General features: G+C 33.8%; 1 protein-coding gene across 1 annotated transcript in view; it reads right to left on the reverse strand.

Annotated features, from left to right (window-relative positions):
• SLC5A12 (solute carrier family 5 member 12) overlaps positions 1-10,475 on the reverse strand; it is a 69,863-nt gene extending 59,388 nt beyond the window's left edge. Inside the window, exons 1-2 of the mRNA XM_039865999.1 lie at positions 10,389-10,475; positions 2,330-2,385 (exon numbers count right to left, since the gene is read on the reverse strand). The gene's annotated coding sequence lies outside the window, so the exon portion shown is untranslated. The remainder of the gene's footprint in view (positions 1-2,329; positions 2,386-10,388) is intronic.
• Between the last annotated feature and the right edge of the window lie 1,613 nt (positions 10,476-12,088).

Raw genomic sequence — 12,088 nt, forward strand, 5'->3', positions numbered from 1 at the left:
CAATATTATATGTCTAAAGATAACTAAAGAGAAACTCACCTGCAGTCTCCTGAGATGACGTCAGGTAATAAAAAATGTGCTGGAAAATGAAACATCTCTGAGAAAGTCTATTCAAGCTACAAATCCTCCCCACATCATCACCTTCTGCAATAGTAATTATATAGTTAATGGTTACTGCTCATTTACCAGCATCAGGGAAAAGCATGAGGATTATGTGTCTATGATATGTTTTAATTCTCCTTACAACCCTTTGAGTAAGTACTATTATTATCATTACCTTACAGATGAGGAAACTATGGTACCGTGGTCTAAGGACTTACAATCATAAAAAAAAAATGGTTGTGGAATTCAAACTTAAGTAACTTGATTTCCATTCATGTGTACTTAGCAACTACTCATACTGCCTCAATTTTATAGTAGATAATAATAGGAACTGTAAAGATCATATACACATGAGATTTTATAATTGCCATTTATTGAAAAATTATGATGTGTCATGCTAGTTAATATGCATATATTTTCTTATTGGATGTTGTAAACATTTTCAAGACTGCTAATTTCATCATTTTATTGTCAAGAAACTGATTCTAAAAAGGATGAAAGATCCTGGTCAAGGTCACATGGCTAGCATCAGAAGTCAAATTCAGACTCTGATCTGTCAGTTACCCCTCCTTGCAAACTTATGTTCTTTACATAAAGCAACGCTGTATGTTTAGTTTTAGTCAATAATTCCATCCAGTAGATTAAAATTTGAGTTTATTTTGCCTTTTTAGTCTCAGAGGGAATGTTTTATGCATGAGAAATGGATAGCTATAGGTTGAGTGCCTTCTTTGGCCTTGGGATGTAGGGTTGCAGATCATGCTTTGTCTAAAGGCATCACAGAGACCACTTTTGCAGTGTAGAGTGTCAGAGAGACCTCCACAATGAAGACCATGCCAATATGCCTAGAACCAGAGTCTTCATATTTCTTTCTTTAAAGGTAAAAAGAGAATCAGAGATTATTTCAAGAGCATAAGAAAATTATTGCAAAATATCAGGTGAGGTTTTATGATCAAATTACTGTAAATTCTTATTTCCACTCATCTAAAATAGCATGGGATTAGTAATGACTTAATCACTTCCCAAGAACTAAATCAACTTTTCTGAGGAAATTTACATTAATTAGCCTCAAGTGTACTCTCAAAACTCATACTTTCTTTGGTATCTGAGACATTACTCTTCCTTGGTTTTCCTTTTGCTTTCTCAAACACTCGTTCTCATTCTTCTTGCAATGCCAGTGCTTCTTTACCCTGTCCCTTAAATATGGTGCCTTTCCAGAATTCCATCTTTGATCCTGTTTTATGGTTACTCTTTTTGGTAAATATTGTTTTTCTTCCCAGCAGCCCCTTTCCCTTCCCAAAAGAACTTAACTTTTTAATACTAAAGTTTGAAAATAATCAATATTTATATCTCCAAAGTAAGAGTAGGCCCTTCTAGGCCTTCGCCAGTAAGCATAATTCCATCTTCCTTCCTGGCTACAGTGGCAGGTTCACAAAGATGCACGTGAAGTCAGGTTTAAGCAATTTAGCACATCATGTTCCTCCACTCAAATTAATTAGGAGAAAGTCAGCCTATGATTTAAACTGTCAATCAGCAAATTTGTAGAAGGCAGAGCAAGGAATCAAATGGAAGCTGGTTCTTATGAAACATTGTTGAGTTTCAGGGCCCAAATCAACTGGACCTCCCCTAGTTTTGAACATTTTAATTATGTGAATTAATAAATTACAGAGTTAGAGTTTAACTTACTGTTACAGTTAAAAGCTTCTTAACTGACCTTATACGCTTTCCCTCTAAAGAATGAAATCCACTTTATGCATAGTTATTTAGCTTCTCTGAAATTTCTCAAGTTAAACAAGAACATACAGACAAAATTAAATAAAATATACATGTTAAAATTTTTAGCATCATGACTGGCACACAAACAGTACTCAATCAATAGCAGCTATTGCTGTTATTGTTATATTTATATTCATTTACCTTTTATCTTTGTCTCTGATTCTTGAGCTTCAGACCAAAATATAATGATTTATTACACATCTCCACTTGGATGGGTCCTCAGCACTCAAATTAACCTGTCTATAATTAAAATCAACATTGTATCCACAAAACTGCACCTCTTCTCTGTCAGAATGATGATTATGCCTACAACACTTATTACACATGTCATCAAAACTCCCATCTCTTTACTCTCTAATATCCAGCTGTTAACCAAGTTCTGTTGATCTGCCTCTGAAAACTTGGTCCAGGCAGTTATTATTTTTCACGTGGACTATAGCAATAGCCGATTTACCTTTGTCTCCAGTCTCTAAATTCTCCAGTTCTTGTAAAGAGTTGTCAGACTTCTTTCTACAAGAAATTAAATGAGTCATTCCTTTGCTTAAAACTGATTAAAAAAAAAAAAAAATCTACAGCTCCTACTGCCTAAAGACAAATTCTAAATCATTAGCAAAATATATTTTGCCTTTCAAAATATAACTCTAATTTAATTCTCAGTCCTCATTTTTTTTTTTGCCTTGTCCCCATTCACCTTTTACTCTAGAGTTTTCATACATTCTTATCTTTGTTCAAGCTGAAAATGTGAAATATTGATACTCATTTTTAAGACTGGCTCAAATGTCATTTTCTCCAGAAAACCTTCTCCAACTATTCAGAACAGAATTATTCACTTTTAGCCTGTGCCCCTTTAGAACATTATACATGTTGCTACTCTATATTTATCATATTACTTCTTAATTTAAATAAATTTAAATTTATTTAAATTTAAGTAGTATGTCCCCTTATTTCTTTCATCAACTCTTAGAAATAGATATCACTAATCCTATTTTACAGATGAAGAAACTGAGACTGAGAAAGTTCTTTGACTTTCCTAAGGTCATCCTGTTAATTAGTGCCAGAGCCAGAACATAAATCCAGACCTGAATAATTCTAAAGCTATGATCTTTTCACTATGACTTTTTGCTTTCTTACATATACTTTCTTCCAATTTTTATATAATGAATATATTTGGATGTTACCCAATATTTGTATTTGTTTCTTTATTCAATTTCAAACCCTAATTATGGTCAAATTTTTTTGCCCCTTATTTGTTCATAAGATTATTATTGAATAACCTCCATGAAACTCCCTCTTGCTAAAATAAAACATTCTTTCTATTGTATAAGCTGTGATTTCACTTTCATCCAACTAGAAAGACAGAGTCCTTTGGGATTTGAGAACATCCCAAGACTTTGGAGTGGCTTTGCTTATAATAGCAGGAATCCACCACAGCCTTATTGAGAAGTTCCTGACGGAAAATACGAAGCAGGAACACTGAACTCTAAAGAGCCCTCTCTTATTTGGGGAACTCACTTTGGCATGGGTTTGCACATAAATTCTTCACTCTTCTAAGACCATGGTACCTAATTAAGCAGTCATTGTACTTACTATAAATAGCATTGCGTTCTTATTTCTAAATGTTATTTCAACTGGTATTTGATTTCCTTCACATTTGACTTGCATGAGTTTTCTAATCTTTCCTCAGGTATGCAACATTATCTGCCTGCCAAATTTAGATAACTTTTTGGAACAGATTCAGTTAAATTTCATGGTGTAGCCTTATTGCAATCAAGGTCAAACTTTGGCTTACGATTAAGTTTTTAGATCACAGAAAATATTTAGTAGAATATCCAATTTTCCTTCTCTTTCACCCTGTCTACCTCTAAATTCTTAATTTTATTGAGTCCATCACAAGACATAAGATTACAATAATTCTATATTTTTATTTCAAGGGAATAGTATCTGGGATTTTTGTTGTTGAGGAAGAGGAGGAGTGTTGAATTATTATCCATTAAAACTAGCCAATATGTTCAAAGTTAGATTTAATTACTATTAGCTCTAGTACTTTTTGTCATATGCATATCTGTGTGTAGAGTGTGTGTGTATAAGGAAGAAGGGTGTAGAGAAAAAGAGACAGAGAAACAGAGAGACAGTTTTGTTGCAGAGAATAATAACTTTCACCTGAAATACACATAATGGGAGGTTATCCTGCTAAATTTAGATTACTTAAAAAAATATTACTTAAAATTCCATCTAGTAATTCATATGGTTTTATCTGATAACACTAGTTTTATTTAATTGCCAAGGTTTCCCTTTTGACATTAGCTGCCAGACCTTTAGAGCCAAATTTTCTGGCTCACACTCATATTTAATATGTAACTCATTATAGTCTGATGACTAGCCTTATTTATGATTCCATCTTATAGCCAATTTTTTATAATCTTAAAATCTTTTCTATATTTTTTGCTTGCTTTTAATCCAGGTTAATTTATCATATTTTATAGTGCTTTATAACTCATTTTTAAGTAAATAGTAAATGGTATCAATATGAAGGTCTTTGATTTGTAAATTAACTGAATGCCTCACATACTCATTTTTTAAAAAAGACATAACAAGTTATTGTGCGAGCTCATTGTCTGCCAGGAGCCAGAAATGGATTGGATGTGGAGCTTAGCTGCTGGTCTGAGAGGTCCTCCTAACCTACTTGGATTCTTCCTCTAAAATCTCTTAAACAAACTCTGCCTTTTGCATTCCAAGGAATTTTAGTCTGTTTCTGGTTCTCCTCCATGTTCATAAGGCTTTGTATTATGCATTCTAGTTTACAAAATATTTTATAGTGCTTGTTAAGCCATGTTCCTGCCTTACGTCTCCAATCATTTTAAACCATCCTGCAAATTTATACAACCTTATTTTCTTGAAACGTTATTTTTATTTTTCTCAAGAAACACTATTGTCATCTTAACGTGAAATTCCTTTTTCTAGACTCCAACAATTCTCATTAGCTAGCCCCATCTTACTTCTACAAATCATTCCTCTCTTTGCTCTCCAACATGAATCTTTCTCTTCAGTTGCTATTAGTCTAATTTTTCCACAGTATTGCCATTTTTATTCCTGCTTCCCACATGCTGTTCATGCAGTTTCCATTGCCTAGAATACCTTCCCTGCTCCCCACCTCAAATTCAAATCCAATTCAATTTTTAAGACTCAATTAAGCCATGGTTCCTTCACAAAGGTCCTGAGTCTCAGAGGTTGTTCACCATCGAATGTGCTAGTTGTTTCATTATTTTTCCTCACTTTCTCCAACTGAATTATGTGTACCTTGATGGCAGGCATACTATTGTATCATTTTCTTGGGTCATGTCACTAAGCACAGCATTGAGAATTAGTACAAAATTTGTGGAAACTCAGTGAGCCTTGATTCACACCATAATCAAATACTCAGGCAAGGCTATATATTTTAGAATTAGTGAAACACCAGAATTTCATGATGATAACACTAAATAAGATTTGTAGTACAATCAGAATATCCAACATGATACAGATGAAAATGTCTATGACCTGTGTTTGGTTACTATAAACTATGATTGAACATGGTCATGGGAAAATATCTCCATAAAGAAATGTCAGAAAAAAATGTAAGAAACTCACATTTCTTCTCAGGAATTTGTAAAAATTAGAGCTTTCAAAGATTCATAAGCCCTTAATGCCTCATTTCCAGGGAAGTCAATTATATGGCACAAATATATATATTTAAAATCTCCTCTTTCCCACATTTAGCACAGGCATACCTCCTCATTAACGTCATTTGCATGACCAAGTAGACTAGCTTGCTAAGAGGTCATGATAATTTTTTCCTCTTTGAAAACCCTTCTTCCTATCACATAGATCAAGATACAAACTTGGAACTAGAACAAACCAAGAACAACTGACAAGTACATTCTGTAAAATAACCCTCCTGTACTCTTCTCTCCAAAAATGTCAGCAAAGAGTGATCTTGTTCCCATGTTGGACTTTCTTTTCTTGTCTTCTCTTTCCTTTCTTTCTTTTCTTTTTCTTCCTTCCTTCCTTCTTCCTTCCTTCCTTCCTTCCTTCCTTCCTTCCTTCCTTCCTTCCTTTCTTTTCTTTCTCTCTCTCTCTCTCTCCTCCTCCCTCCTTTCCTTCCTTTTTTTTTTCCCCACTGAAGGACATTTTGGGGACAACTGGTAAAATGTGAGTATTATTGTTGTATCATTATCGTATCATGGTGCATTTTGCTAATTGCACCATGGTTATAAGTGAATGTCCTTGTTCTTAAGAGCTACAATTTGAAGTATAGTCATAATTTCTGCCACTTATTTTTAAACATTTCATGAATTATATAAAATACATATATGTATAAATATAATACATATATCATCTATACATATAATACGCATATATATCGTCATATATATGTGTAGATATAATATGTACAGATATAAACATAGATGAATGGAGAGAAAAGTCGTGATGGTGACGAGAATATGAAAGTTCACTGTACTATTCTAGTGAGTCTTTTCTAACTCCATGTAGTAAGCAGAATAGTGACTCCCTGAATATGTGTACATTCTAATTCCCAGAACATATGAATATGTTAGGTTGCATGGCAAAGAAGCTTTAATATTATTGATGGAATCGAGGTTGTTAATTTGAGATGAGGAGATTATCATAGATTATCTTGGGCCTAATATAATCATTAGGGTCCTTGTAAGTGTAAGAGGGAGGCAGAAGAAGAAACACTAAGCCACTAGTTCATGGAATTTATTACAGCAGTATTACAAAACATACACTTTTCAAAATAAATGATTAAAAATAGAAGGTTATCATTAGAATGATTTTTAAGAATACTTTCTTTGGAGGCAGAGTGTTGAATTGGGGAGGTAATATGTTATCTACAGGATTTGTAATCTTTCAGAAGCTTGATTTGTCACATAAATAAAAATAAAGAACCAGGGTAGCACAACTGGGCGTCACCACATTGCAGAAGCACAATGGAACTAAGAGGCAAGAAGGGAGAAGAAAGTTTTTATCCTGAGATTTCTTAGGCATTTATCAAGAGACGGACAGAAGAAAGGAGATAGCTTTAAATATATGTTTATTTATTTATTTATTTATTTATTTATTTATTTACATATTATATATTTGTATTTGTAAAGTGTCATTTAGGGCATATGTTATATTACAGAAGGGATTGAATCTAATCTTGCCTCTGCCATCCTATTTTGTAGAGCTGAGAAATAGAGATTCTCTGAACCTCAGACTGAACTGTACAAGAATAATTATATCTGCCTCGGTGATTGCTGTAAGAATTAAATGAAACAATGCAAATATCTAAAAAGAGGGTTAGTATAAAAGGAGTGGTCAATATATAATAGTCAATATATTTGTTATTGGTGGTGGTGGTAGTGGTGGCATTATTTTTGCTGTTGCTTACACTACTGTTGTTGGTACTCAAGGACACTGAACTCTCTTGGTTCTTTCAGTGTTTGGTCCCTTTCTATCAGTCATTTTCTGCCTCTTCTATCTCTGTCCTCTTACATTCAGGCATTTCTTAATCTTTAGCCCTCAACCTTCTTTTGTTATCAAACTATACTCATTGCCTAGATGACCTTTTTACTTCGATGACCTAAAAAATTGCCTATTAATAACATCTTAATATATATATCAAATTGAATTCACATTTCTAAGTCACATCATGAAAGTCACAGAAAGGCAGAAATGCTAATTATACCTTAAAGAGGTTTAGAGGGAAAAGAAGAAAGTAGAATAAGAATGGTGGCTTAAGAGAAATATATAATGGAGAAAAACTAGTTTTATTATTTTGCTTTGTTTCATTGCATTTTTAGGAACAAGAGCATTTTAATTTGTACACTTAGGGTAAGTTGCTGAAGGAAATAAAAAAAATAAAAGGAAGAGAAAGATGACTGAAGAGTCAAGACATCAGGGGAGATTCAAAAATGGGATCAAGGGAAACTGGGAGAAAGAACTGAGTATGATGTATGTGATAAATAGGTAGGAATACAAATTCCCAAGAATTGAATTAACATTTAGTTAGGGCGAGTTTGCTACAGAGATACACTGGAAAATAAAATCCCTCCTTTAAAATTTTTGTTTCCAGAAGCTGCAACTCTCAGGCATTGGTTGACACTTGGTATGTATAGTGCTTCTTAAGTCCAAGGAGCCTGCAGTGGAATAGATTTGAAATCTTTTTCTTAATGCCAATATTCATTATTTGACCAAAGAGCCATCTGCACATCAGACAAAATGACACAAGGCAATTTGAGGCCCACCTCGAACATTAAAAATGCAAATGAGTAGGTGAAGTGTGTGTGTGTGTGTGTGTGTGAACAGAACAGAACCTCCAGATAAAATTTTTTGCACATTATGAAATTCTTTATAATATTGTCTCTGTTAAGCTAATACAAGAGAGCCTTCTGTGGCTGTTTTTCCCCTGGTTGTCTGGGAACAGTCCTCAGAATGCAGCAAACAGTCACAGTAAGGTGCACTGTGAATTTCTGAAGGCCTCCAATGACTGAAGACAGTAGGTCATTCAGAATAATGTTAATGACAAAACTGCCGGAAATGGGCCACATGACCCTTTCTTTTTAAAAAGTCATAAAAATGACTGTATAAGAACCGAATTCTGTTCTAAAACATGAATGGGATTTGTATTCATAGTCTATAGACTATAGTCTGAAACAAGCCTAATATGAACCAGCTGTGTTGTATAACAGCACAACCAAGTGCACGGAGGCAGCGGTTTCTAAGACGCCACAAGATGGCAGCCTCTTCATGTTTAACTCGTGTGTGGCTTCCGGCATCTGCTGGGTTTTGATTTTAGGGGCGAAAACCTCAGGGTAGAGGGGGAAGACTGGGAGTAGGGATTCAATCAAGGACTATAAATTAATGAAAAACAATTTATTTTTCCTTTTAAATTTTATTATATATGTATATATTTAAATTTATTTTGTTTTGTCCTCAGGAACATGCTGAAAGCACAAGTGTATACAGGGCTCTGCCCCCAAAGTTCCATCTGAACTGACTCTGCTGAGCCTGGTGGGCCTCAGGCCATATGGGGCCAATTTGAGGTTAGAACAAAAATAGAGTAATTCTCTTCCTGGTTGTGGCAGCCACCTCAGCTCAAAGGTCATGTTTGCCCTTGCTGGAAGAATTCTTTCTTTAGTCTTCTAGGTAAATGAAAAGTCACTTTATCTTTTATTTACTTTAAACTATGATTTTAATTTAATTTCTCCTTTTAGTGTTCACTTTAACTGTCTAATTTATCTTACTGAATTTTTAGAAAAGGCTAAATAATTTCATTTAATAAAGTAGTCAGTATGGTTGAAGTTCCCTTGTAAAACCATTTTATCTGACATGCCATATATACTAAATAAGGAAAAAACTTAAAATACAAAAAAAAACATAAAAAAATAACTGTATTACCACCCAAAGATAAGCCCTGTTAACTGCTTTAGAACATCCCACATCTATACAAATAGAATTATTTTTCAAAATGAGATTTTGCTGTATGTTCATACTGTTTTGTAGATTTTCTAAAAATTTATAATGCATTATATTCATTTTTCTATGTGAAAAATGTATTTCCATACCATAAAATTTAAAAGTTACATAGTATTCCATTGTGTCAATATGTTACACAACAAATGTGTTTTTAAAAACACTACAATTCTGTCAAATGAACACTTAAGGAGAAGAGTAAGAAAGGATAGAAAAGACAAATGTGAGCAAAGGACAAAAAGATGAGGAGGAAACAGGAAAGAGACAATCAAGAAAGGAAAGACAAAAAACGCAGAGAAGTAAGGAATATGTGAAAATGAAAGACAGAAAGGGGTAAAAGAAGAGAGCAAAAAAAAAAAAAGCAGAAATGATTCTCAATAAACCATCATTTTTCATCTGGGTTAGAAGTTTCAGACCATCAGGCTTAACCTTTGCCCTTTGAAATATGAAGTTTCTAACAGACAAATGCTGTATAATTGCTCTTTATCTTAAAGGCCGGTAATTTCTCACTGGAGAACATAATAAGAAATGATAAGAGCAGATATTAATATTGAAATTGTTCTCTGATTGCAGGTAAAGAACAGAGTAACATAAGTCTATGATTTGGAATTAAGCCAAGGGCCAAGTATCCAGTGGAAAAATGAAAAATACAAAAATATTTCTACTTCTAGTTTATTTCAACAATAAGATCATGAAGAGAATTTTTATCCCTGACATGATAATTAATATGAAATGTCTGTGAAATAGAATTATATCAAATTTAAAATGGAAAAAAAAGTAGATTAAAAACTCATAGGCATAAACATTTTAGTACATGCAGACAAAAAGAAGTAGAAGGATACATACTGAATTGATACTGGCTGTAAAACTAGAAGTCTAAGAGGATAGTGAAAACATAGAGTTTTTACTTGATATTTTTATAGTTTTAGAATTTTTATAGCATGCCATGTATTATTTTTACAAATAAAAATGAAAGAATAAAAAAAGTATCAACTCACTAAGCACAGATTATTCATGAGCAGAAAAGAAGGGGGATGGTTCTGTAAAATGCATAAGTCATGGCTGGCAGGAACAGACACTCTTCTCACTCCACTGAGCATGTTCCCAGCAGCCTGGAAAGGCCTTATTCCCAGCTGGTGTCATGTGACTCTCATGTCATACTGTGCATTTTAAGACTCCCTTGAAGAAAATTCTTTGTGAGGCTTGGATCTGGACCTCTTTATTTTCAAATGGTTGCAGATGGCAGCATCAGGTTTCATGAAGGAATAGGGTAGATTAGCAGACCTGAGTCATTAACATATGGATGGCTTCAGAGGAAACAGGATTTTAAAATGAAGACCTTTTTCTCTGGGAGTAAAGCAATAGGATGAAAAAGTAAAGCTAAGAAAAATATTAAGTTCCTCTTGTTGCAAAAATAAAGGTGAAAGAATTTGGATTGATCCACTAAAATGATTCCCCCAAATCTTAGAGAGTAGGCTCCTAGAAATCTACAAAGATTATAATAGGGGTCTGTAAGCCATTTTTAATATCTCTTACAGTCTAATAGTAATCCTATATTTTATCACAATAAGGCTGCATAATTTAGCTTATATCAAGAGTTTTCCCTTGTCTGGAACCAGCTCAGCTCACATGGATACATCATTCTACGTCCTGACATAGAAATTCTTATATTTTAATAACAATAGGAAAATAATTAACACTTACTTAAGAAATGAAACCTTTACCCTACTTTGGACATTGAGTCTCACTTATTTCTTGAACTCTACCCCGTGTTTAATTGTCTAGCTTGTTTTCCTCCCCATATCTCACCTAGTAACTGACCACGCTGATTTCTCAAGACTCTCATCTGTACCTGAGCCCAGAATTCCAGGATTCTCTTCCTTGGCTGCTGCAGAAGTGCAAGGGAATCTACATTTTCTTCATAGGGAACATGCTCTTTCCTGTAGTCAGGTAGAATCTTTGCTCAGGACTCTCAGCAAGTATCTGAGGTAGGAGTGATTTCCCAGCAGCAGCCACTTAAGTGCTAATCTGGAAAAATAACATTAAAGAAATCTAGATTATTGGTCATGCCATTTAAGAACTTGGTAAGACTCAGATGGCTGAGAAAAGCTTTTAATAAAGATTGTGGGGGCTTATCTTAAACATGAACATTTTGAATGAAGTCTCACTTTTTAGTTCTAAAGTAACAAGAAGATATTTCTTCTTTTTACACAGTCATAGTGTCTCTTTAGGAGAATTTTCAGAGGATAATTTATCAATTGACCACTTTGGAGGCAACTAAATTATTTTAGAGACTCAGATATTCAAGATGAAACAACTTAATCCTTGATCTCTAGCAACTTACAAGTATGAAAAGCTGGTCTGTATAATGCAACATAAAGTTGACTAAAATACGTGCAAAGTTCTATAAAAGTACAGAGGAAGAAATGCTGAAAAGATTTTATGTTTCTTAGAAAAATATTTAAGCTGGTTCCCAGATATATTTTACACACACATACACACACACACACACACATTAAAGAATGGAAAAGAAGAGAATTCCAGCTACAGGAAACAGTATGAACAAAGGCTTAGATGCATGAAAAATGCATGGTAAAATGGAGGACGTTAAAGATGGTCATATTGCTGGAGTTAAAGTGGAGAGGACTGTAATGGGAAGAAAGTCTGAAAAGAATTTCAAGGCCAGAATATACAGTGC

This window comes from Pteropus medius, unplaced genomic scaffold, assembly GCF_902729225.1.
Source record: "Pteropus medius unplaced genomic scaffold, Ma_sr-lr_union100, whole genome shotgun sequence".
In the NCBI taxonomy this organism is placed as follows: domain Eukaryota; kingdom Metazoa; phylum Chordata; class Mammalia; order Chiroptera; family Pteropodidae; genus Pteropus; species Pteropus medius.